The sequence below is a fragment of the Rhinatrema bivittatum genome, chromosome 1 (genome assembly GCF_901001135.1).
Source record: "Rhinatrema bivittatum chromosome 1, aRhiBiv1.1, whole genome shotgun sequence".
Classification (NCBI taxonomy): domain Eukaryota; kingdom Metazoa; phylum Chordata; class Amphibia; order Gymnophiona; family Rhinatrematidae; genus Rhinatrema; species Rhinatrema bivittatum.
Window position 1 is genome coordinate 358153917 of NC_042615.1, and position 27643 is coordinate 358181559.

The window sequence follows — 27643 nt, forward strand, 5'->3', positions numbered from 1 at the left end:
GGCGCCATTTTGCAATATGGCCGGCGCCATTTTGCAAAATGGTGCCGGCCGTACAGCAACACGAATCGAGTGCAGGAGGTCGTTCCCGGACCCCCGCTGGATTTTTGACAAGTCTTGTTGGGGTCAGGAGGCCCCCCCAAGCTGGCCAAAAGTCCCTGGGGGTCCAGCAGGGGTCCGGGAGCGATCTCCTACGCTCGTGACGTCGGGGGACAGGAAGCAAAATGGCGCCGCGCTACCTTTGCCCTGTCATATGACAGGGCAAAGGTAGCGCCGGCGCCATTTCTATCAACGCACCCGTGGCCCGAGAGTGGAAGATCACAATGGGACCCCCCCACTGGACCCCAGGTAATTTAAGACATTTTGGGGGGGTTCGGGAGGGTGGGGGATTTATTTTAAAGGGTCGGGGTGGGTTTTCGGGATGTTTTAGTGTGCCGGTTTTCCCGCCCTCCCCCTTCCCCTCCCCCTTCCCCCGATTTACGATTTTTGACGATAAATCGGGGGAATTCCTATTAAATATCTCCTCTAACGATTTTTGACGATTTAAAATATATCGGACGATATTTTAAATCGTCAGAAAACGATTCACATCCCTAGAAATCAGTATCTATTGTCTAAGCAATGCTGGACCACAGGGGCTTGTGTTTTAAGTATCTGAAGACAACTCTGATGCTCTGTAAGACGGGTTTTACCATTCTCTTAGTTCTCCATATATAATTTTTTGGGCATGTGAGGATCGGCAATCAGTAGAACTGAGTAATGTTATATTTCTTTGAGAAACTAGATCTAACCATGTGGTGCCTGCAATAGTTTAATCAGAAAAAGAACAGCTACCACAGGGCAAACATCAAGTAAATGTAATCAAAATATTAGTGCTTGGCAATGCACATTGAGAGTGTACCACAAAGTAGAATAACCCCTCTCAAAACTGGAGGCCATGTCTCTAGAAGGCTATGGGTAGACACAATCCAGATCATGCCTACCAAAATGGTGGGTGCACTCTCAGAATTTGTGCCATAAGACATATAACTTTTCAGTTTGCAAGGCTTGGGAAATGATGAGCTACTGTACCAGAAGTACCAACGCCCTTTTGCTACCGATAGATGTGGCAGCTCAGTGATTTCCACATTTTCAAGTAGCTACCGGCAACAGAAGGAAGTCAGCATGGCTGGCATGAAATTCTGAACTTTGAAAAATAAAAATTCACATGAATCATAAGCTCTATCTATAACATATGAAAAGAAAATTCTACAACAATTTTGGGGGGAGGGGAGAGTTAATCTAAGATTACTTTGAGCAGTCGTCATTTTATTTCAAGTCATTCCTCTGTTGTATCTCAGAGATACAAGGCAGAGATTCTGAAGCTCCTTGTTTCAAAACCTAGAGTGGAAGAGAAGATTAGAACAAAAAAATTTACAGGAGACATCAATGTGTGCTATTAAAGTAACTCACTGATACTGTGCCTAGCTATTGTTTGGGGTACTACTTGGTAGTAGGATGTACATTCGTGCATCCATTTGTTTGATTTGTTTCATTGCTAAGTGCATATCTCACAAATGGATGAATGTATGCACAACGAATGATGTGTGCCTTTGCAGGTGCACAACGAATGATGTGTGCCTATGCAGGCACACAACAGACATACGTGCACACCATTCATTTTGTGCGCATATTTGTTCATTCATTACAATTGCACTTAGCGGTGAAACAAATGAAACGAATGGATGCACAAATGTCAATGAATTCACATCCCTACTTAGAACAGGAGAAAGTGTGAATTCTTTGAAAGGGTTATAATGTATATTGTCAAAGTAAAACTACCCCTATAGCTATCACTGTGCCAGTGGACATAGGGAAGATAAAGACTGAGAGATTGTCTATTTTGTGCAGCATGTGGAGTTTATATAAGTCAGTGATTTAATAGCATAGCATCCTACAACTTTATCTGTTTAAAACAGTCAGTGTGGTAGTATACTGATTCTTGTGTGTGAGAGACTTTTGTACTAAGTTTGATTTATTTTCTTGGGATGTGATTTTCAAAGTGATACGCACATAAAAAACCTTGCAAGTGTGCATAAAGTACATACATGACCCAGGTTTACATAGAATTTTACACATACTAAGAATAGGCATTCTGAAGGCAGATTGGATGAGGATAAGACTTGCATGAATACTTTCCAAAATACATAAGTATTTGTAAATTATCATGTACAAGTTAAGTACTGCACTGTCTACAAAAGGTGTAAATTTGTGTGTGGACAGTTCCACGTGTTTCTGTCCAATTAAGGAACGATTTTCAAAGAAAAATGAATAAGTTCACTTTGAAAGTACAGAGAAGGGCAACCAAAATGATAAAGGGGATGGAACAGCTTCCCTATGAGGAAAGGCTGAAGAGATTAGGGCTGTTCAGCTTGGAGAAGAGACGGCTGAGGGGGGGATATGATAGAGGTCTTTAAGATCATGAGAGGTCTTGAACGAGTAACATAGAAACATAGAAACATAGAAATGACGGCAGAAGACGACCAAACGGCCCATCAAGTCTGCCCAGCAAGCTACGCACTTTATCCATTTTTTTTCCCTTTTTCTCTCTCGCACCTGTTACTATTGGCTTCCAGTACCCTCCAGCCCTAATTCCCCTCCACCCAATTTAGAGAGCAGCTCTGTATCTGCATCCAAGTGACATCCAGCTCAATTAGGGGTAGCAACCGCTGCAACAAGCAGGCCACACCCTTGCCCCATACTCTTACCCACCCCTGTTTTTATTTTTTTGTTTTGTTTTATTTATTTATTTATTTTTGGAAATAGCAGCCCTCCATCCTTCCGCTCCGTGAAGGTGGAACACCAACTACTGGCCACTGGCATCCCGCTCCGTGAATGCCTCTGTGGCTACTGCCGCTCCGTGCAGTGTTTGAATGCCTCCACTTTATTCACGCCCTCTAGACTTGATGGATCCACAGTGTTTATCCCACGCCCCTTTGAAGTCGTTCACAGTTTTAGACTTCACCACTTCCTCCGGAAGGGCATTCCAGGCATCCATCACTTTCGAATAATAGAAGGACTAGGGGGCATTCCATGAAGTTAGCAATTCCATGAAGTTAGCAAGTAACACATTTAAGACTAATCGGAGAAAATTCTTTTTCACTCAACGCACAATAAAGCTCTGGAATTTGTTGCCAGAAGATGTGGTTAGTGCAGTTAGTGTAGCTGGGTTCAAAAAAGGTTTGGATAAGTTCTTGGAGGAGAAGTCCATTAATGGCTATTAATCAATTTTACTTAGGGAATAGCCACTGCTATTAATTGCATGAGTAGCATGGGATCTTCTTAGTGTTTGGGTAATTGCCAGGTTCTTGTGGCCTGGTTTTGGCCTCTGTTGGAAACAGGATGCTGGGCTTGATGGACCCTTGGTCTGACCCAGCATGGCAATTTCTTATGTTCTTATGTTCTTAAAATCTTTGGTAAAATCTGCATGTACATTGTACACAGAGACTTTACCGCAATGTGGGGCGTTATTAAATCACCCTGCCTGTGTACATAGTCATTTGGCAGGCATCATCAACTCATTCACTGTGCTCTATTTGTGACAAAAGTGACTGACCAGTCTGCTATTTGTGTGTGTACCACTCTAGGGTGTAAAAACATTGTAACACTAAAAACACCTACCCACAATGAAATGCTTCTATGTTTCTATACAGAGTTTTATAGATCTCAGTCTGCAGATTACAAATTTTGGCTTGCATTTCCTTAGTGGATAAGAGACCACTCAAAAAGAACAAGTGGGAGTGGTTCTGTACGTGACTTGCTTGCCTAGTGCTCTGCATATATCTGCATAAAATACATGCTATTTGCCTTTCCCTTGGTAAATGCCATGCTCATGTTAGTAAGTTAGAATGACTCCAATGCACAGAGGGGATTAAATAGAGCTTAGCTAGAAATCAAACCCTCTAATTATAATTCAATTAAAGGTGAATTTTAAAAGCCCGGCGCGTGACAAAATCAGGAGATAGATGCAGGTAGGGCTTACTTGCACCCACCATATTTTAAAAGCTGCCTACAGGTGCGCGTATCTCCAGCTGCACGCATATTTCACTCAGAATAAAAAAGGGGCGTGGTGTGGGCGGGGAATTGGTGAGCCATTCTCAAGCAGATCAGCTCTGCCTGTATGTGATGTAGCTGCACCCCATGCCTCCTCTCTGTGCAGTCAAGTGTGACCTGAACAGTTGGATCCACTGCTAGTGCTGCTGGCTCTGGGTTGCAGGTTGCAGAGGTGGTGTCTGCCACTGCAATGCTGGCATTTCTGGGCTGATGGGCTTAGCTGGCTGGGTGTCTTGGTCAAAATCCCACAGGACATGTGGGGTGCTGGAGGCAGCTGGTGACTGGACGTGTTCTTCCCATGGCAGGGCAGATCCCTCCATTAGGCTTGAGAGGTCGAGGCTGCTATCAAGGGGTATAGGCAACCCAAGCTGTGCTAGAAGCTGCTGCTGTGGATTCTGCTGCTGCTCCTCCTCCTCTGTGTCTCAGCAACCACACAAATGTGCACACAAATACGTACGTGCCTGGGAGTGCACCCAGGTTTGGTGCCGTGTAACTTTACTTCTACCTTGGAAGAGGTGCAAGTTTAAAAAACAAAAAAAAAGCCATTCCTGTGGGGTTTAAAGGGCCTGGGGGAATTGATGGGGAACACAGGCTATTAAACCAGAGGGGATTGGAGGACCGAGCTCTACACTGGGTGAATCGGTGGATGAACTGGTGAAACTGGTCTTGGTATGGACGCGTGCTGCTGGTTATAAAGTTCCTGACTTTTGTGGCCAAAAACCGAATTGCACAGTTAGGCGCACCTACTTGCAAAATTAGTGCATGTATATGCATGCCGAGGCTATTCTTTAACATGTGTGAGTGTACATGTGCGTATGTTATAAAATCGCCACGTCCCTGGGTGTGCATTGACACACATGTCGATGTGCACGCTCAAGCCCCTTTGAAAGTTACCATTCCTATTTCTGTGAAATGAAGTAAATGTCATAAAAAAAAATAGTCTCTCCCGTTACCTTGTCAAGCAGATTATCATAACATTATTAAAATGTGAAGTTTGAATTTTGAAAGAATTTTCTGTCCAAAACTAAATTCCTTTCTCACCATAAGATAAGCCCCTATTTTCTGCACATTTTGATGTGAAGCAAGTACACTTTTGACAATAAAGCACTGAGACAAAACGTGTTTAAAAATAATCCTGTCAACAACTGTCAGTTTAAAATATCCCCATAGAGAATCATGAGCAACTGTCAAAATACTGAAATAACTTAAGTTTCTCACAAGAATTCACATAAGTGACCTCCCTACGTAGTCCCTCCCTCTACCTCAGGACTGTAATTATTTTCTGTGGGAAATGAATATTTGCCTGCAAAATACACTGATGAAGAAAATCAGTAGCACAGAGAAAGATTTCTCACTGAAGTCTGTGAGGGAATTACAGCTGGCTGCTAGGGATATGCAGAGGAAATGTTTTTGTTTCGGTTCACCTCCGTTCATTTCATTAGTTTCAAACACAAAAACAGTGTGTTTGTTTATTTCGCATTAATGTCCATGGAGAAGCATTGCAACCTATTTTGGACTCTCAAATTGGGATTTTCTAATCATTTCTAATGAAACTGGTGGGTAGGTATCATCTTAAGGGTGAATACAAGCCAATGAAATAAGACTATATTAATGTGGCGCCATAAGAGGCATGAACAGCCCAAGGACCCACAAAAGGGCAAACCCGTACCTGCAGTGACAGGAGTTTTGCAAGGCATAATCAGAAAAGCAAAACAGCAGCAAGATTGGGGACAGATTATCTCCAAGGATGCAAACCTATGACAAAGGGCACCAGAAAAAGTGAATGAACCCCCTTCCCCCTCCTAAGGCTGTATGAGAGGGGCATGATACTAGATATAATCAGTGCGATATTCAATATGACCTTTATGATAAGTGGAGCATGATATTGATATAATCGGTGAAAAGTTTAAGATGGTAAAAACTGAGGCCTAGATTCATCATTCCCTGTGGAAAGATGAGCTGCCGCGGTAAAGGGGGTGCATCAATGGGGCAGGAGGGCGCTAGTGTGCAGCCGGCCGCATCATGGTGGTGTGATTTTGCCTGCCGCGGTGTGGCCCTTCCGCACACTATCACCCCCATAACACTACGCTAAACGGTGGTGCTATTTCTTCGCTACTGCCAGCAATAATATCCAAAACCTCGTCGGCAGCAGTGCCACCACCCCATTTCCCTAAACCCCTCCCAAACTCCTCCCTAATGCCCTAACGCACACGATAATGGGTTATCACACCTTAGAAAATGTCTGATTTGTGTCATATACAATATTGGTACAGCTATGTTATTGTGTCATATACAATATTGGTACAGCTATGTTAAATCATGGATGCATTTTACTGATTCTTTTTTTTTGTGTGGTTAGTATTTTCTGTTAGAACTTCATATATATGTTGAGTATTTTTATATGTTATTGATTTTAATGATTTTGTACATTTTATTATGTTTCAAGTGTCATAATTTTTAAAATTATCTCAAATAAAATGTAAAAATGAGTGTTCATAGTCCTGCCTAATATATTTAGTAATTTAGTAATTTTAGATTGAACAAATATAATTGTTTATTGTAAAATTATATAGGTCTCTCTTATATTCTATACATCATAAGCATGGGCAGGTAAGTTTATTTACACTGATCCCCAAAGTGGTATATCAGGAGCATAGCAGGTAGGCAGAATAGCAGTAAGACCCCTAAGGTGATATATCTGGGGCATGACAGTAAGACCCCTAAAGTAGTATAAGAACATAAGATTTGTTATACTGGGTCAGACCAAAGATCCATCAGTTCCAGTATCCTGTTTCCAATAGAGGTCAATCCAGGTCATAAGTACCTGGCAGGATCTCAAAATGTTGATAGATTCCATGCTGCTTGTCCCGCTGATAAGCAGTGAATTTCCCCAAGTTCACCATAATAATGGTTTATGGACTTTTCTCCCAGGAGCTTGTCTAAACCTTTTCTAAACCCATCTACATTTAACAGTTTTCACTACATCCTCCGGCAACGAATTCCAGAGTTTAATTATACATTCAGTAAATAATGTTTTTTTCTCCTATTTGACTTAAATATGTCACCTAGTAACTTCATTGGATATCCCATAGTCTTTGTACTTTTTGAAAGAGTAAATAACTGATTCACATTTATCCATTCCTCTCCGCTCATTATTTTATAGACCTCTATCATATCTCCCCTCAGCTGTCTCTTCTCTGAACTGAAAAGCCCTAACCTCTTTAGCCTTTCCTCAAAGGCTTCCAAGTTCTCATTCCCTGTTGATTGTAACTTTCTGACTTATTCCTACCTATTGTTTATCCTTCGTTTACTTGAATTTGAATTGTTACCCCAGTTATACCCTTGTTATATGTAAACCGATCCGATATGGTTATTTACTATGAGGGTCGGTATAGAAAACTGTTAAATAAAAAAAAAAAAGGGGAATCGTTCCATCCCCTTTATCATTTTGGTTACCTTTCTCTATACATTTTCTAATTCTGCTATGTCTTTTTTGAAATGTGATGGCCAGAATTGCACACAATACTCATTGTGTGATCACACCATGGAGTGATACAGAGGCATTTTGATATTCTATTTGCTTTCTTGGCCATCATCACACACTGAGCAAAGGATTTCAACAATTTGTCCATGATGATGCCTAGAGCCCTTTATTAGGTGAGAACTCCAAAAGTGGAACCTTGTATTGTATAGCTATAATTTGGGTTGCTCTTCCCTATATGTACTTGAAAACATAAAATGTCATCTGCCATTTGGATGCCCAGTCTCCCAGTCTTACAAAGTCCTCTTGCAATTTCTCACAATCCTCTTGTGATTTAACAATTTTCAATAAATTTGTATCATTAGCAGATTCTATCACCTTACTCATCATTGCCATATATAAGTCATTTATGAATATGTAAAAAAAAAAACAGCAGTCCTAGTACAGATCCCTGGGGCACTCCACCTTTCTCCAATGAGAAAACTGACCATTGTCTTTTCACCAATACTCACTCCACAATAGAATATTGCCTCCTATTCCATAACTTTTTAGTTTCCTCAGGATTCTCTCATGAGGTACATTGTCAAATGCTTTCTGAAAATCCAGATACACTATATCAACTGGCTCATCTTTAGTCAGATGTTTATTCATGCCTTCAAAAGATATAGCAAATTGGTGAGGCAATACTTTGTCCCATTAAAATATATCTGTCTATATGTTCAATAATTTTGTTCTTTAGAATATTTTCAACCATTTTTCCAAGTACTAACATTGGGCTCATCAGTCTGTAGTTTCCCAGATCACCCCTGGAAACCTTTTTAAAAACTGGCGTTTCATTGGTCACCCTCCAATCTTCAGGCACCTTAGCTGATTTTAATGATACTTTACAGATTATCAGCAGTAAGTCTGACATTTCATTTCTCAGTTCTTTCAGCACTCTGGGATGTATATCATCTTGTTCAGATGATTTGCTACTCTTTAGTTTGTCAATTTGCCCTAGTACATCTTCCAAGTTCATTGAGATTTGTTTCATTTCCTCTGAATCATCATCTTTAAATATCATTTCTGGCATGGATATCTGCCTTCCTCAGTAAAGACCAAAGCAAAGAATTAATTCAAACTCCCTCACAAGCTTTTTTTCTTCAAATGTACCTGAAAAAGTATACCTGGGGCATGACAGGAAGGCAGAGTGGCAGCAAGAGCCTGAGGTGGTACATATGGGGCATGGCAGATAGGCAGAATAATAGCAGCAATAACCCTAAGGTGATATCTCTGGGGCATAGCAGGTAGATTAGCAGTAAGACCCCAAAGCTGGTACATCTGGGACATGGCAGATAGGCAGAACAGCTGCAAAATCCCTAAGGAGGTATATCTGGGGCATGCCAGGTAGGCAAAGTGGTAGCAACAAGACCCCTAAGATGGTATATCAGGGGCATGGCAGGTAGGCAGAGTATTAGCAAGACTCCTAAGTTAGTTGATGTATGCACATATATTACTTATGAAAATACTTGTGCATGAACTTTAAAGCTCCAGTTTGCTGAGACCTCCACCAGTTCCCCCCAGACCTCTACCACTTGACCCAGGCATTCCAACAGTTCACCCATACCTTCCACCACTTGCCCTAGAGCCCCCCTATCCAAAAACTGCAGATAACATGACTTGATTAGCAAGTGTAAAAGCATGCATATATGTTTGATGACATATGCACATACTTCACTTATAAAATATGTGCACCTACCTTTTGGCCTCCATCCAAGAACTCACTTGCAACACCCCTGAAATGCCCTGTTTCTCCATGCACACTTTTCTACACAGCACAGAAGTGCATGCATCTTTGCAGCCTTCTAAAAATGTGCTTGGTCCACAAAAAAGCTATATATGTGTATATACCAGTTTTATGTTGCGGAGGTGGACCCTTGGCCCGAGGTGGAGTTGGCGCTACCCATGGGGAGTCCCCCATGTGTCCTCACCGTCGGGAGGCAGAGCTGAATGGGAAGTGGAGGCTGACTGGAGCTTCGCCAATACCAGCCCACGTTCCCTGCAGGTTGAGCCCTTGGGTACCGGGGCCGGCTGGTCTTAGGCAGGCCTCTGCATGGTTGATCCGGGAGAGAATGTTCAAGGCAAGGTGCCAGGAAGAAGTGGAGACACAGGGTCCAACAGAGCTAGGTAGAAGACTAGGCCTGGTTCCGGAAGCCCGGACAGACTAAGGCAGGCAGGCAGTAGGAACAGGTTAAGTCCGGGCTTGTAGGTAGGCAAGAGCCTAAGAAAGGCCAAGTCCACAGCAGTCAGCTGGAGGCAGGGTCAGGTTCAAGCTGAAGTCAGGGCAGGTGGCTGGAGATAAAGTCAGGTTCAAACTGAAGTCAGGGCAGGCGGCTGGAGAAAAGGTCAGGTTCAAGCAAAGGTCAAGCCGAGAAATCCATCCAGAGCATGGTCAGGATTAAGCAAAGGTCAAGCCAGGGAAACCATCCTGAGCATGGTAGGAACAAGCAAAGCCAGGGAATCCGTCCAATGGGTAGTAAGGAATCAGGAAGCTTGAACTGGAACACAAGGACTGGAACAGGAACACAAAGACTGGAACTAGGTTGGATACAGGAACAGGAACACGAGCGAGCAGCAACTAAGCACATGACAGGAAGCATGGAGACCTGTTGCCAAGGCGAAGACCAAATGGCGGAGCCTGCCTTAAATAGGAAGGCTTGGAGACATCATCATGCGGGGCCGCGGAAAGGTTTCCCACCGCGGCCCTTTTAAGTTGGAGATGGTGCATGCACATGCGCCTAAGGAGGACAGACTGGAACTAGGTGATGGTGGCATCTCCCCTCGACACACGTGGGGAGACCAGACTGAGACCGGAGGAGGCCATAAAGCTGCTGAAGGAGCCTGGGAGTGTAGCAGGAGCGCGAGTGCATAGGCGAATGCCTACCGCTGCCAAAGAGGAATGGCCAGGTACAGGACCCGAGTGTCAGGGATAAGTGGAGCCGCCGCCAGTCGCAGGTCTGCCACAACCGGGAAACGCAACATTTTACATGCACAAAGCCCACATAAGTCTTTGAATATTCAATCTTAAAAGCTTACCTCCAGAAAATAGATGTGCATATCACAAGTTGGAAAGAAAAAGTCAACAACAAACCAACAACTAAGGACTTCAGGGTAGCCAATGTAATGTCAATTTTTTAAAAAGTATAAAGGGGTGATCCAGAAAACTAAATACCAGTTATCCTAACATTGGTGCCAGGGCAAAATACTGGTAGCTATTGTTAAGAACAGAATTATTGGGCTTATGAATAAACATACCTTCATGGGGAAGAGCCTGGATAGAATTAGCAAAAAGATATTATGATATACTAATCTTTGAAGATATAAATAAGCATGTGGAAAGGGTGAGCCAATCAATATTGTATTTCTGAATTTTCAGAAGGATTTAATAAAATCCCACATGAAAGGCTCCGAGGAAGTTAAAATATCATGAGATAGAAGGCAATGTCATATTGTAGATTGGTACCTGGTTGAAAGATAGGAAACAGGAGTAGGACTAAACAGTTTTCCCAATGGATAGATGTGAATAATAGAACACTCCAGGGATCTGTACTGAGACTAATGTTGTTTAAATCATTCATTAATGAACTGGAAGTGTGAGCAATGAGTGAAGTGCTCAAAATTATTTTACACAAAATGTATTCAAAGTGGTTAAAACATGATCTGATTGTAAGGCATCTAAATTGCAGATTTAAATTTAATGTGGACAACTGTGAGAAGATGTATATGGGAAAAAATAACCTTAACTATGGGGCCCATCTACAATGCTGCATAAACAGCTATTGAGGAGCATTAGTGGACAGTTTTAATGTGTTATCTCCTGAAAAATACTGAGATACACACCCTAACAGGAATTAAATCCACTTCTCTGTGGGAGAGAATGCTGATGGCTATTCCAAGACCTGCTGAGGGCTGTAGTGTTGTTGTTCCTCCTCTTCTGCAAACGGCATAGTAATTAGTAAGACCACCCTTCCAGCCATCTGACAGTTAAGATAGGGTCTTTTTGGTGAGACAAAACCCCATGTTTCCCTTCCTTCTTCCAGGCCAATAGTGTCTCACCTTTCCTATGGGCAAAGGACTGCATAAAGGTGGCCAGACAGCACCACTGTGCATGGTGTAGCCAAAGGGGCTGTCAATTGAGTAGACAAGGGGTCCCAGCCTGCAGGGTGGGAAGAAGATATGGGGGGGGGGGGGGGGGCGGTGTTTCAAGCCAACCTAGAGAGTGGAATTGTTTGACTATTATGAGGTACTGGCTCAGGGATGCCTTGCTTAAATGTCATAAGAGGTATGGAAATTAGCCAAGGGATCCCTTGCATGAATGTTAGGGAGAACCTAGCATGCTGGATCAGGCCAGGGATAGCCTTCTTTTTGTCAGGAGGATTGGCCTAGGCAGACCTTACTTGACTATCTAAGGGAAGGGGACTAGGGAGGTTGGGCACCTTGGAGAGGCTTTACTGTGTTCCTGAGGGGAGAACATCAAAGCCCTAGGGGCTAATACATAAACTTAACTACATCTTTGGGAGGTATAGTAAGTTTTTGCAACCACATGTTAGTTAATGTAACTTGGATTGCTTAACGTGATTTGTATTAACCCCATTTGTATATTAATGAGCTGCTCTGCAGCATTTGCATCCATCACAGCCCATTAATAATTTTAATTAAATCTACATTAACATTAATACATTTAGCCTTAACACACTTTGTTTTATTTATTTATTTATTTTTTTAGCGGTTTTTTATATACCGAGGTATAGCAGAGTTGCCTTCACTCCGGTTTACATTATAACAACCAGTTACATTGAAATTTGACAAATTACATTAAACAGACTGAGAAACTGACATATAAAATTAGTCTAAACAAAAACAAGATATACTATAAGTTAGGTATACTGAAAAAACAGGGTTCATAGATAATAGGAGATATCTGTAGTTAGTAAGCAGGATAAATTGTCCAATCAGGATATATATATATATATATACACATATAAAGACAATATACCAAAACTTTGGTATATTGTCTTTATATGTACAAAATGCTGGGTTCCAGATTAGGAGTTTCCACACAAGAAAAGGAACTTGGAGTCATTGTGGACAATATATTGAAATCCACAAGCAAATAGAATGTTAGGAATTATTCCAAAAGGAATAGAAAATAAAACTGCAAATATCATAATGTCTTTATATGACTCCATGGTGCCACCACACTTTGAGGGTTGTGTGCAGTACTGTTCTCCCCATCTCAAGAAAGATATAGCAGAACTAGAAAATATCAGAGAAGGGCAACAAAAATGATAACAGATACGAAACAGCTCCTTTTTAGAAAAAGGCTTAACAGGTTAAGGCTCTTCAGCTTGCCAAAGAGACAACTGAGAGGAGATATAATACAGGTTTATAAATTCATGAGTGGAGTGGAACAAGTTAATAAGGAATTTTATTTACCCTTTCAAATTAAACTAGGCCTAGAGAACAGTCCATAAAACCCTCAGACACTTAACTTGTTCTACAATTAGGATCTGAACTCGATCCAAGTAAAAGATGGAAAGACAATCACTTGGAGCAAACTGGCCAATGATCATGATCTCTGTCTTGTTCATGTCGAGAGCCATAGTTCAACTACTCAAAGGAAAACTGGAAACAAATTCAAATGTTGAAGCCCAGGTGGACATTATGGGCACAGAAAACTGAATGCTGTCAGTATGTAACCTGTAAGCTCAGCTGTTCCAAGTCTAGACAGCAGCCTACAGATTACGGCCATGTAAAAATTAAATAGGGCAGCTGAAAGAGCTGAACTTTGAGGTCTTAATTGGGTGCTAAGTTTAAAATGCCTGATCAATTCTGATCTGTTGGGCTCTTTCTGAAAAGTATAATGTAAATTATTTTATCATGACAACATAAACACCAATGTCCTGCAAGCATGAAAAACTATGGTAATTAAGGGTGTCAAATGCTGCAGAAGTATCCAACAAAATCAGAGCATACCATCAGCCAGAATCAAATCCATGCCAAAATGGATTAAGACTAGATAAGTCCTGTTATGGAGCACGCCCTCAGGCCCGGTTAGGGAGCTCAGAGGCACGGTCCCATCTAAGGAAGATGTAAGCCCTTGGCCCACGGCACGGCTCAGGGAGGAGCCCCAAGACACACCGCGGGAAGTGAGCTGGTACAAGCACAGGTGGAGCAGGAGCAGGGCTGAAGCAAAGACAAGGCAAGGATTCTGGACCAGGAATTAGGCAGACTCAAACCTCCACTGGACCTACACGCAGCAATGAGATCCAGCAATGCAATGCTGATCTCGAGAGTAGCCCTCCGACCACTCGATAGCCCTTCCAGACCCGTCGCTAGGGGACGACAAGTGCGTGAGGCCAGATGGAGGCTGAGGGCAGGAACATGAAGACTGGGACGAAGACTCAGGATACTCAGAGGATTCAGATGAAGACTTGGATACTCAGGAGACTCAGACGAAGACTTGAATACTCAGGAGACTCAGATGAAGACTTGGATACACAAACAAGGACTCTGGATACTTTAGAAGACTTGGAGGACTCAGACAAGGATTCAGGATACTCAGGAGACTCGGACAAGGATTCAAGATATTCAGAAGACTCAGACAAGGATTCAAGTTGCTCAGAAGTTTCAGGCAAGGATTCAAGAGTCAGACAAAAGTACTGTGTGAGAACTGCATTGCAGAGCGCCCTACACAGCCACCCGTGGCTGGTCGCGGACCACGCTGAACATGAAGCAGACTCCAGGCGAAGATGTGGAACTTGAGACTGGAACATGGTGAAGATTCAGTAGAGGCCTGCACCGGGGCATGCCCTACACAGTCACCTGTAGCGGAGCAGGTTATGGCAGAGTCTTAGGCATGGACGGATACAGACACAAGGGAACTCCATAGACCGGGAACAAGATACTCAGGAACAAGGCTTCAAGAACAAAAGTCTCCCGGAGGCTTTGTGCTGCAGACGAGAAGAAGGCCTTGTAGCATGAGGCATCCTATACAGCCAACCCATGGGCTGGTAATGGACCATGACATGGCACCCCAAGAGAGGTGGCCAGATGAGGGACCTGGGAACTGGATGAAGAGCTGAAGATGAGACGGACAGAGTCAAGACAGGAACATTGGACATTAGGAACATGGAACATGGCACTTCAGGACTTGGGACATCAAGACATCTGGACACGGAACATCTGGAACATCAGAAACTGAAGACAGGCGATGAGGGAGCTCCGATGTGGGACGAGACCAGGGACATCAAGGAGTCGAAGATCAGGAACACGAAGAACATGGAACGAAGATCCATGAAGGTACAGGAGACCATGGAAGACTTGGATCAGAAGGAAGAACACAGATGATATGCAAACCCGATCTGAAGGCACTGGAGGAAAGCAGGCAGGGCCCTTTTATAGGGTTGAAGTAGGAAGTGGTGGTGGATGACATCATCTCAGAGGGCCACGGGGCTTTTCCCACCATTGGCCCTTTAAAGGTCGGGTTGAGGCATGCACCCGTGCCTAAGGAGAGGCAGGAGAGAAGACTGCACACTGGCGGCATCCCTACCACATGGAGAGATAGACGAGGGACTGCTCCCTGCCGCTGGGATGGAGAAGAGGCAGGCACTGGCAGGGATGGTTTCCCTGCTGTGTGAGGACCCCGGTAGCAGCTCCAACCGTGAAGACGGAGAAGGAGCAGCAGCGGCGGCCTCAGCCACGGAGGAAGGCTCCCGACGATGGGTCAGCCCTGCCGCCAGGCCATGGGGAACGGCATCAGCGGTGGCCTGCCACAAAGCTGGAAGAGAGGTAGGGAGACTGCCGTGCCTGTTGTGGGCAGATTCACAACAAGTCCTGAGTGATTTTTTGGAAATGAAATTGGTTGAGAATATTCCGTTCTTCAATAAAATTATTCAACTGATTCATAACTTCAGCTTCGATGATATTCATCATGAAGGGCAGTGAAGAAATAGGACAGTAGCTCATAAAACTAAGTGGATCAAAAGCCATTTGTTTTATAAGCAGTTGAACGGAGGCCTGCTTCAAACTGGTTGGTAAATAGCCCTCAGAGAAGGAGAGGTTAACTATCTGAATCAATATCTGTCCGATTTGCTTTAAGCAGGACAGTGGAAGAGGGATAAAGTGGAAATGAAGATGAATTAATCTTAGTAAGAATTTGGATAATCTTAGATACAACATTAAAAGTTTCCCAGCTGGTCTCAATCCTTCCTGGTCATGACATCACTCAGATGGTTTCAGTGGGAAATGCCACACAGTTACTTGCTATGAGAAAAATCTTTACAGCATCATAGAACAATTAACATGCTCTCTCTTTCAACAGGCATGTCATAAGAACATGAGATATGCCATACTGGGTCAGACAAAGGGTCAATCAAGCCTAGCATCCTCCTGTAGCCAATCCAAATCAAAAGTTCCTAGCAAGTACCCAAACATTAAATATTGAATAATAGCAGTTTATGGACTTCTCCTCTAGGAACATATCCAAACCTTTTTAAAATCCAGTTATACTGATGTAACCACATCCTCTGGCAATGAATTTCAGAGCTTAACTGTGCGTTGAATGAAAAAAATGTTTTCTCTGATTTGTTTTAAATGAGCTACTTGCTAACTTCATAGAGTGCTGCCCAGTCCTTCTATTATTTGAGAGAGAAAATAACTGATTTACATTAACCTGTTCAAGTCCTTTCATGATTTTGTAGACCTCTATCATATTCCCCCTCGCCGTCTCTTCTCTAAGCCGAACAGCTCTAACCTATTTAGTCTACCTCATAGGGGAGCTGTTTCAAGCCCCTTATCTTTTTTTTCACCCTTCTCTGTACTTTCTCCAGTGCAACTAAATATTTTTTTGAGATGCTGCAACCAGAATTGCACAGAGTATTCAAGATGTGGTCTCACTGTGAAGTGATACAAAGGCATTAAGACATCCACTATTTTATTTCCCATTTTTTTCCTAATAATCCCTAACATTTCTGTTTGCTTTTTTGACCACCACAGCACACTGAGCCGATGATTTCAATGTGTTATCCACTATGACGCCTAGATTTCTTTCTTGGGTGGTACCTCCTAATTTGATCCTAACCTAACATCCTAACCTAATATGATCCTAACCTAACATCATGTGACTACAGCAAGGGTTATTTTTTCTTATATGCATTGTAAACCGACATGAAATCAATATGAATGTTCGTATATAAAATTGCCTAAATAAATAAATATGCATCACCTTGCACTTATCCACATTAAATTTCATCTGCCATTTGGAAGCCCAATCTTCCAGTTTCACAAGGTCCTACTACAATTTATCACAATCCGCTTGATATTTAACTATGCTGCATAATTTAGTGTCATCCATAAATTTGATCACCTCACTCGTCGTATCCCTTTCCAAATCATTTTTAAATATATTAAACAGCACCGGTCCAAGTCAAATCCCTGAGGCACTCCACTGATTACCTTTTTCCACTGTGAAAACACACCATTTAATCCTGCTCTCTGTTTCCTGCTTTTAACCAGTTTGTAATCCACAAAAGGACATCACCTCCTATCCCATGACTTTTTAGTTTTATTAGAATCCTCTCATAAGGGACTTTATTGAATGCCTTCTGAAAATCCAAATACACCACATCTACTGGTTTACCGTTGTCCTCATGTTTATTCACTCCTTCAAAAAAATGAAGGAGATTTGTGAGGCAAGACTTCCCTTGGGTAAATCCATGCTGCCGTGTCCCATTAAACTATGTTTATCTAAATGTTTTGTGATTTTATTCTTAAAAACAGCTTCCATTATTTTTTTCTGGCACTGAATTCAGGCTCACCAGTCTATAGTTTCTCAAATCACCCCTGGAGACCTTTTTAAATATAGGGGTTACACTGGCCATCTTCCAGTCTTCAGGTACAATGGATGATTTTAATGATAGGTTACAAATTAATTGTAATAAGTCTGAAATTTAATTTTTTAGTTCTTTCAGAATCCTGGGTTTATACAATCCGGTCCACATGATTTACTACTCTTCAGTTTGTCAATCTGGCCTATTACATATTCCAGGTTCACCATGATTTGGTTCAGTTCCTCTGAATCATCATCCTTGAAAACGGTCTCTGGAATGAGTATCTCCCCAACATCTTCTTCAGTAACACCAAAGAATTTGTTTAGTCTTTCTGCAATGGCCTTATCTTCCCTAAGTACCCCTTTAACCCCTATATTATCTAAATGTCCAACTGACTCCATCATAGGCTTTCTGCTTTGGATATATTTTAAAAAGTTTTTATTGAAAGTATTTGCCTCTACGGCCAACTTTTTTTCAAATTCTCTCTTAGCCTGTCTTATCAATGTCTTACATTTAACTTGTCAATGCTTATGCTTTATCCTATTTTCTTCTGATGGATCCTTCATTCAAATTTTGAATGAAGATCTTTTGGCTAAAATAGCTTCTTTCTCTCCACTTTTTAATCATGCTGGCTATTGTTTGGCCTTCCTTCCACATTTCTTAGTACATGGAATACATCTGGACTGTGCTTCTAAGATGGTATTTCTTAACAATGTCCACACCTTTTGCACACACTTAACCTTTGTAGCTGCTCCTTTCAGATTTTATTTTTAACTATTTTTCTCATTTTATCAGCTTCTCTTATGAAAGTTTAGTGCTAGAGTCATGGATTTATTTACTGTCCCCCTTCCAGTCATTAATTTAAATTTGATCATATTATGATCACTATTGCCAAGCGGCCCCACCACTGTTACCTTACCTCTCTCACCAAATCCTGTGCTCCACTGAAAATGGATCTAAAATTGCTCCCTCTTTCATCAGTTCCTGAATCAATTGCTGCATAAAACTTTCATTTATTCCATCCAGGAACTTTATCTCTCTAGCATGTCCTAATGTTATACTTATCAAGTCAATATTGGGTTAATTGAATTCTCTCATTATAACCTCACTACCAATTTGGTTAGCTTTCCTAATTTCTCTTAGCATTTCACTGTTTGTCTCATCATTTTGGCCAGGTGGATTGAGTATATGCCTATCACTCTACTTTTCTCCAACAACCAAGGAATTTCTACCCATAAAGATTTAATTGTGCATTTAGTATCTTGCAGGATCTTTATCCTGTTGGACTCTATGCCATCCCGAACATGAAGCGCCACTCTGCAACCAAGTTGCTCTTCTCTATCATTACAATATAATTTGTACCCTGGTATAGCACTATCTCATTGGTTATCCTCTTTGATGCCACTTAAGTCTATGTCATCATTCAATGCTAAGAACATAAGAAATTGCCATGCTGGGTCAGACCAAGGGTCCATCAAGCCCAGCATCCTGTTTCCAACAGAGGCTAAACCAGGCCATAAGAACCTGGCTATTACCCAAACACTAAGAAGATCCCATGCTACTGATGCAATTAATAGCAATGGCTATGCCCTAAGTAAACTTGATTAATAGCAATTAATGGACTTCTCCAAGAACTTATCCAAACCTTTTTTTAACCCAGCTACACTAACTGCACTAACCGCATACTCTGGCAACAAATTCCAGCGCTTTATTGTACTTTGAGTGAAAAATAATTTTCTCCGATTAGTCTTAAATGTGCTACTTGCTAACTTCATGGAATGCACCCTATTCCTTCTATTATTCGAAAGTGTAATTAACCGATTCACATCTACTCATTCAAGACCTCTCATGATCTTAAAGACTTCTATCATATCTCCCCTCAGCCATCTCTTCTCCAAGCTGAACAGCCCTAACCTCTTCAGCCTTTCTTCATTGGGGAGCTGTTCCATCCCCTTTATCATTTTGGTTGCCCTTCTCTGTACTCTGCTATACATTCTAATTCTTCCATCTTACTTCTTAGGCTTCTGGCATTAGCATACAAACAATTCAAAGTGTGTTTTTTGTTTCTATTAACATTCTGCTGTTCAGTTGTCAGGTATAAATTAGAACCTTTTAGTTCAGGTGATTCTTTACTTATAGGCACATCTACAAGTGAGACATTTAGCCATGTGAAACAGTTCATGGAGTCTATAGGCAGCTTGGTGGATTCTGGCAGAATACTAGGATGTTTGTACCGTGGACAGTGTGTCAGCAGAATAAAGGTCAGGCAGTGCTGGAATCAAATATGTCTTTAGCTGGTCAACTTCAGCATGCCCTCATTTCAAAACAGGTTGCATTCCTGAAGAGGCAGAGTTCCAATCTGCAGTGAAAGAGTGATGCAATAATAGTGAATAATAATCAGTCCATGGCAATTTGTCATTAACTAGCATGATAGAATTACAAGGAAAAAAAAGTCATAGCTCATAAAAATTAGATCTAAAGTGTAACCAAACTTATAGGCTGAGCCTAGTACAAACATAATATCAAGAAACTCATCACAAAAAGGGGAAGACAGATATTTGTTAATGTGTAGATTAAAGTCTCATAATAGAGTTTAACTGAACCCAGGCAGCAAACAAATAATTAAAGGAGAGAAGACTCAGTGGAAAATAGACCAAACAAACTCAAATGCCCTGAAGATAACATTAACATTTCATAAGGGGGAACAGTAGACATTCACACAAGACATTTTAAAAGTGTTTTCAAAAGCAATCAGTAGCCCACTGGCACACTTAGTCGTGGTTGAGAGATCACTTGGTATTCCAGGAGGGCAGAACTGGTTCACCAGTACTGAATTGGTCTTGGTGAACTATGTTCTAGTGAAGCACAAAAAAGTCAGGTTAGTGACGCTTTTAATAAATCAAAGATAACTGGTATCTTTTTATGGACAGCCTGAACGTTACGCAGGATAATGGATTGATCAAGTGGCATAAAGTGGTTCCCGGTCTGTTGTGAAAGGACAGGCACTAGGGCAGATGGGCCTCATATGTAAATCTGTGGTAGAGATCATCCTTAAATTGAGGGATTGCAACCATTACCACTGACACAACAATCTCATGTACCTCTAAACCTATATTAAAAATACGTAGGATATCTCAGTTGGCAAAAATAAGCATGGAAGGAAATCTTCTCCTTTGAGACACCAGTTCTTGTTTCCCTCTGCTCTTGGAGAACATGAAAGAGAAACAAGTAGGGAAAGAACTGCAGAACAATTTTTATGATCTGCTTTTTTTCTCACATGTCATCCATCTGCCTGTGAAGGCTGCAGCACTCACAGTGGTGACAAGTTGTCAATATCATCTATTAAAATAATAGGATACTGCCACCTTTTCATCAGTGCTGGTACTACAGTTCAGAAAGAGGGGGGGAGGGGGGTTCTCAATTTTTGGCTAGATCCCTAAGTTTTCTGGGAAAACAATATTATAGTTTCCAGCTTCTGTAGAGATCTACTTATCCTGAAAATTTGGTGGCTGTAGATTGAACAGTTCAGCAAATAATATGCACTCAGACACAGAGACAAAGCAAAAATAGACACAAATTCTTTTAGGAAAAGAGTGCAAAAAACACTCAAAAAAACTAGTCAGTTGAGAAACTCCACAGAGAAAAGAGAGAGCAGCAATAACTAAAGAAGGAAGGAAGCAGCACATACAGCTACACGTTCAAAAGGAGGCATCGCTTATAATCCAGGGTGAACTCCAGGGTACGCATACACTGGTGAAAGACCCCAAATGAAAGATTCATGTTTCCTACAGGGCCTGATCCATGATCTGTGCAGTCAAGGGGAAGAAAGAAGAAGATGGTAACATATGCAGCAAGCTCTATAAACCAGGTTCCTGCTCCCACGAGCTTATCATGTGTTAGAGCCTTTCAATGTGGAACAATCTGCATCTGGATCTGAGTATTGTTTTTGGACCTGTCAAAAAGGGTTTTTTCAACCCTGCAGAGACTGCAAGTCGCTGCAGGCAAGGTGAAGAAATATATAAATATGTCAAAACCCCTGTGTGCTCTCCTGTGAATGACAAATGTTCTGTAAGAACCAGCATCCAGCATTCACAGTATTAACAAGTTCTCAAAAGGGCTGTACTATTTAGTCTGCCCAGAGATCAGTACTGCATAGCCATCATAAGAGGAAGCTAAAGGAAAGCAGGGAGGCCATTTAAGGAAGAAAAGGCACAAGTTGGCTAGCTCTGACTGTGGTGAGGGGTGAGGATGGCCAGAAGTTGGAGCCAGGAGACAGGAAGAGAGGAGTCTGCACTAATTTAAAGATGATTCCTAATAGACGGGGGAATGAGTCATAGACTCCTTGATCTGCTGGGAATTCTCCTTGCCATACTTTTGAAGAAGATGGAGAAACATAAAGGATCAGAACAGGCTAGGTTTGCCAACCGTCCTGATTTTTTCCAGACTACAGATTTTTGGGGAACTATATGAAAAAAGAGGGAGAACTTAAATGTTTGGAAATATCCTAATTTTAGCCCTCCAGCTACAGTTTAGCATCCAATTCTCTCCTGCAGTTACACAATTCGGTGTGTACATTGGTTGCTTCTCTATATTCAATATGTGTTGGATGCATTTATTTTTTTGTTATTCAGTCCACAAGTTAATCAGAGGTCTAAAAAAGTTTACAAAATAGTAGTTGGCCCATAAGCCATAAGTAAACCTTTTTCAGAGTAAAAGTTCTAGAACTAGAGGTCATGAAAGGATTTACATTAGAAAATATTTCTTCACAGATACAGTGATGAATTCATGGAACAACCTCCTAGTAAAGCTAAAAGAGGCAACAATAATAACAGTTCAAGAAAGCAACATACAAGTACATAGGATCAATAATTGCAAAGAAGTGAAGGGAAAGCTAACTACAGGCCAATATCCTACCTTCCTTGCTTAGCTAAAATAATTGAAAACGTGGTGTGCACTCAATTAACAGATTTCATTGAGAAACATGCAATTGACCTTAGGAAATTACACAGCACAAAAACGTTACTTTTGTCAAGCTTTGAACCATCATCAAGGGTTTCAATAGCAATGCTGAGTATGTTTTGGTTCGTTAGGACATTTTCACCTTTTTTGACACCCTTGATCATGGAATCCTGTTGACTTGTTTGAGATCATTAGGATTATCTGGCACTATTTTCAGCTGGTTTGTTTCATTCTTGTCTAACAGGACCCAACAAGTTAGACTTGGGAATCCCAGCTCTACCTGGAGTGCTGTGATCAGTGGTGTGCCACAAGGCTCTGCTTATTGGCAATTCCCTTTAACATTTACCTGCCCCTATCTGTAGGATTGTTTTGCTTGTCTCAGCATAAATTATAGAATTTACACCACCAATGTATCATTTTTTATGCAATATTCATCTCGCTAGGCTTGTAATGTGTCAGGCCCAGGTCTGGAGGTCCTCTTCTTCACATATCCATCCTCTTCTTTCTTCTACAAATGACGCCGTCCTCTGGGGTTGCACCAGAGTTAATTAACTCCGGCGCATTCACCCCAGCAGATGGCATAATTTTGATGTACCGCATTGCCGTACATTGCAGTACATCAAAATGGCACCATCTGGTGGGGTGAATGGGCTGGAGTTAATTAATTCTGACACGGACAGCATCAGCTGAAGAAGAAAGAAGAGGAAAATGACACGCGAAGAAGAGGACATCTGTGGTCTGGGCATGTCCCTAGGCCAAGCCTAGGCATCGGGACCCAGCCTCCATGCCAGCTCGCAGCATCATGCCTGGGTCTAGCCTCTGGCCTAGGCCAAGGTTCTGACATCAGTACCTGGCCTCCAGATTGGGTCATGGCTTTGGGTCTGGTCCATGCTCCAGCCTAGGCTGAGGCCCAGGTATCAGGACTTTGCTCAGGGCAGGGTTCCAGCATCGGGCCTGGGTCCAGGCTCCAGCCTAAGCTGAAGCCCTGGCGTCAGATCCTGGCATCTGGCCTGGGTCTGGGCTGAGGCCCTTTTGTTGGGACCTGGCCTCTGAACCAGGCCACAGCATTGGGCTTGGGTCCAGGCTCCGTCTGAGGCCCAGGCATCGGGACCCGGCCTCTGAGCCAAAACGTGGATATCTGATGGCTCAGGTAGCTTTATTCTTGGGGCTGATGAGACTCAGCTGAGGCCCCAGTGTCAGCCTGGGCCTAGGCTGACACTGGGGCATCACGCTCAGGCCTAAACCATGATCCCTGCTTTGGGATTTGGCCTATGATCTAGGCAAGGCCCCAACCTCAGGCCTAGCCATAAGCCCAATGCATTCATTTAAAATAAATGCATCAAATAAGATTTATTTCTTATGAAAATTTTATTCATAAGTATATGTGATTTTAACTTTTCAATAAAATGTTATTTATGTTTTTTGTATTTTTGAATTAAATGAAGATTCTTCTCTTTATATATGAGTTATGTAGCTGTACCTTGGGTTATCCAGCTAACTTACATAGCTGGATAAGTCTGAATTTTGGGCCTTTTATTCTTGAGACAAGTTGATCCTGGATACATGCAGTGTGCTTCCCAAGCAACAACTGCTTCTTCAATCATCAGATGGCAAAAGAGTTCATTGAAATGATTCAAAACCCATGTAAGATTTAACTGAGAATTTATGCTATTACTCTGGCCAGAATTTATGTGGGAATTTGAAATATGGTACAAGTGAACTGAACTGAAATTTAGGGTGGGGTTAGTGATTTATTTTTATAAATTACAAAACTGATTTTCCTAATTTTCTAATGCTAATATTTTTTCCTTTTACAATAATGAAATGTGTCTCTGTTTCGGAAGCGCATAGATTTGCCAACTGCCCAGTTTTGGAATGGAGAGCCAGGTTTTCAGCTGTGCTGTACATTGTCTGGGCAGAAGTACTAACCAGACACCGAAAGTCCGGTTTTTACAAAAGGTTCCTCTTTCCCACAGCTTCCTGGTTACAGGGAAAGACAGAGCCAAGTGCTGTGCTGTGTTCCTGCCCTCTCATCTCCTTTCCTTTGTTGTGATTGGATGGGCTGGGGAGCGGAGGTGGGGCATAGCACAGATCTAAGTTCCCAGTGCTCCACAGATCTCTGCGCATTTATTGTGGATAAGTAATTAGGATTTAAAAGCAGCTTCAAAAAAGTGAGTTTTAAACTGGATGTGAATAAGACCAGAGAGGAAACATGACACATTGAACTCAGGAAGTCCAAGGCATACGGTGCAGCAAGATGGAACGCACAGTATCAGGAGTTTGCAGCAAAGGAGAAGAGCACAGGTAAGAACACCTTGTCTGATGAATGGAATTCATGAGGAAGGGCACAGGGAGAGAGAGAGGTGAAGATAGGAATTAGTTGCTGAGGAGTGAATGCATTTGTGGATGAGTAAGAGAAGCTTGAACCGTATGCAGAAGCAGACATGAAGTCAATATAATGACTTAAGAAGAGGGATTACATGGTCATACTCATGCTTGTATATTCTTTTAATCTGACTCTTTTCCTTCCAATCAGAACCTCTCATTGATATTTATGATGGATGAGATCTTAAGGTGAGGCACTCTGAGCCTCCATTCCTGATCACCAAGAATTTTTAGCCAATTGAACCCTACCCTCCTCCCTTTATAGCTTAGTTATTCCAGTCACAGTCTTCGGCTGCGCACAGACCATGGGCTCCCTTTAGAACTTGCTGGTATATATACAGCCTGAATCCCACTCATAGGTGAGGCACAATGACTGGAATTCCCATCCCCCAAGGGCTGTGAATGCCATTTCTGCTGAATCCCTGGTTCATTATAACCAGATGAGCAGAAACTAGGTCTGGGATTCTAGCCCAGGTCTCTCTGGTGACAGCATGCAGTGTAACGAGGTGTTTTCTAGTTTGTAAGTTTTCAAAGTGTTAATCGTGTTCTTTGTGGGATTTTTTCCAATGCCCTGGAATTTTAAGTAAATTGAATATTACATATATTTTGTTGTTATGCAACAGTAATATCATTTACACATCATTATGTAAAGCCCAGGTAGAACATTATTCTGTACTTCACCCCTTGTACTTCACAGCTCAGTACTAATCATCAGTCCATAATGTGGTGTAGAATTGCCAACCTCATCCTGATGATCTAGTTATTTCCAATTGGCACTTGGGAGCAGTGAAGATAGGAGGCATTACTCATAGCCAAGAGTACAGATGTTTCTAATTGCTTTCCATTACCAAGAATAACAGCTGTTTACATCTATCAGCAAATAATTCACAAGAGCTCCAGGCTGTTAAGATAACACACCCCACCTGGTCACCATCACAAGTTGTCAAGGCCAAGCTACTGACTGCCAGAATCCCCTTCTGCATGTCTCTTCATCAAATGACAGCATGTGTCACCTTCAAATATCCTTATGCTACCCCACAAGCACTGGCTTCTTGGTGGCCCGACACATCAAATAGGTATATGGATTCTTAATGGCTTTGCAGTAAGTGCTCTATGGTTGTACTGAAGCCAAGGGCAGCTTACACACAAGAGACAGGGAACAAAACACAACCTATTAAAATCATTTTTTTCATTCCTAAATATTAAATTTGCAAAACAAAATATATATTGAAGTATTTTACAGCATCATTAATAGTTCCACTTAAACCATACTGAAACTTTATATTATTCATAAAATTCAGTAACTCACTTATGCTTCCAAGCTGTATGGACAGATGCAGTTATTTGAATATTTTCAGAACAGTATTACATTTTTCTGGTAGCCACAAATATAAAAGTAGACATCTGAGTCTGAAAGAATTGTAACCATATATAGAAATAAGGTTGTATTTTGTGCCTTCAACCATTTTCAGTTTCATTCTTCTTTACTTAAGCCTATACTATACAGAGATAAGTCTACCCTTGAACTGTATTCTAAAAATATGAATTCCACATCATGCATTTTCATGTGCCTTGTCAGTTGATATTTTGGTTTTGAAAATGAGATTTATTGTTCAATAAATTACACTGGAACTTGAACTGGATTGCAACAACGTCAATCAGTCATTCTGTAACTGTCCAGCTGACATTTTTCTACTGCTATCAAATCCAAGTAGAAGCTTTTTAGTTGGGAAAGTTTTTTTGGATGAACTTTGTACATTATCAGATTGTCCCCTATAAAATACATTCATTAAATACAATGTATAGCTTCCTTGAATACTGTCACACTGCTGTTCCTTTACATTTTTTGATCAATAATCTTTGCAGAAATGGAGTTAAACACATTAAAAGAAGTCCAAAGATTCACAGAATGCAACCCCTCTTCTTGTATATTATGTAAATATTTACACGATAACCCAGAAGGTCATTAAAATGTTGTGTATCGGTAGCCACTGCAGCTGCCCAATCTAAGAAACATTCTTCTTGACATGAAACTCAGGAATTATTACAAGTCCCTCCATCATATTCTTTATTTAGACTTTCTTTATGCTGTCAGGCCCATTGATCTCTTTTCCTCCAACAACTTAAAACATTCTACTTGGAAGTCGTTTACAGGCCACCATTCAATAAACTGGTCAGTGACCTGTATATTCAATGGGATAAATGTCCCACTGAACCTATTTGCCTAAAGTTATCTGGCCACATGTGTTTGCAAAGAGCTAGCAAAACTAGAAGTAGATAAAGCAATGGGGCTAGATGTCATATATCAGAGGGTACTAAGGGAACGTAGGGAAATTCTGGCATCTCTGCTGGCTAACTTTTTCAGTGCTTCTTTAGATTTGGAAGTGGTTCCAAAGAACTGGAGCTAGGCAGATATGGTTCCTCTTCACAAAAGTGACAGTAAAAGGGCAGATTAACCAGTCTGAGAACTACAGGCTGGGGAGTCTGCCCTTAGTGGTGGGTAAATTAATGGAATTGCTGCTGAAACAAAAGGTTAGTACAGTTTCTGAAATCCTGTGGATTACAGGATCAGAGACAACATGGCTTCACCAGAGGTAGAAATTATCAGACAAATCTAATCAATTTTTTGAATGGATGACCAAAGACTTAAGTGAGGGGAAAATGTTGGATGAAGTGTACTTGAATTTCAGCAAGGCCACTGACATGGTTCCATGTAGGCAACATATTAACAAACTGAGTGCCCCAGGTCTGGGCCCAAAAGTGACAGATTAGCTTAGAAACTGGTTGAGTAGGAGGTGATACATGATAGTGGTAAATGGAGTTCACTTTGAGGAAGGGGGTCACAAGTGGTGTGTCGCAG

General features: G+C 41.6%; 1 long non-coding RNA gene across 1 annotated transcript in view; it reads left to right on the forward strand.

The window, feature by feature from the left end:
• Positions 1 to 24553: 24553 nt before the first annotated feature.
• LOC115090759 overlaps positions 24554 to 27643 on the forward strand; it is a 40281-nt gene continuing 37191 nt past the window's right edge. Inside the window, exon 1 of the long non-coding RNA XR_003856502.1 lies at positions 24554 to 24702. This is a non-coding gene — a long non-coding RNA (uncharacterized LOC115090759). The remainder of the gene's footprint in view (positions 24703 to 27643) is intronic.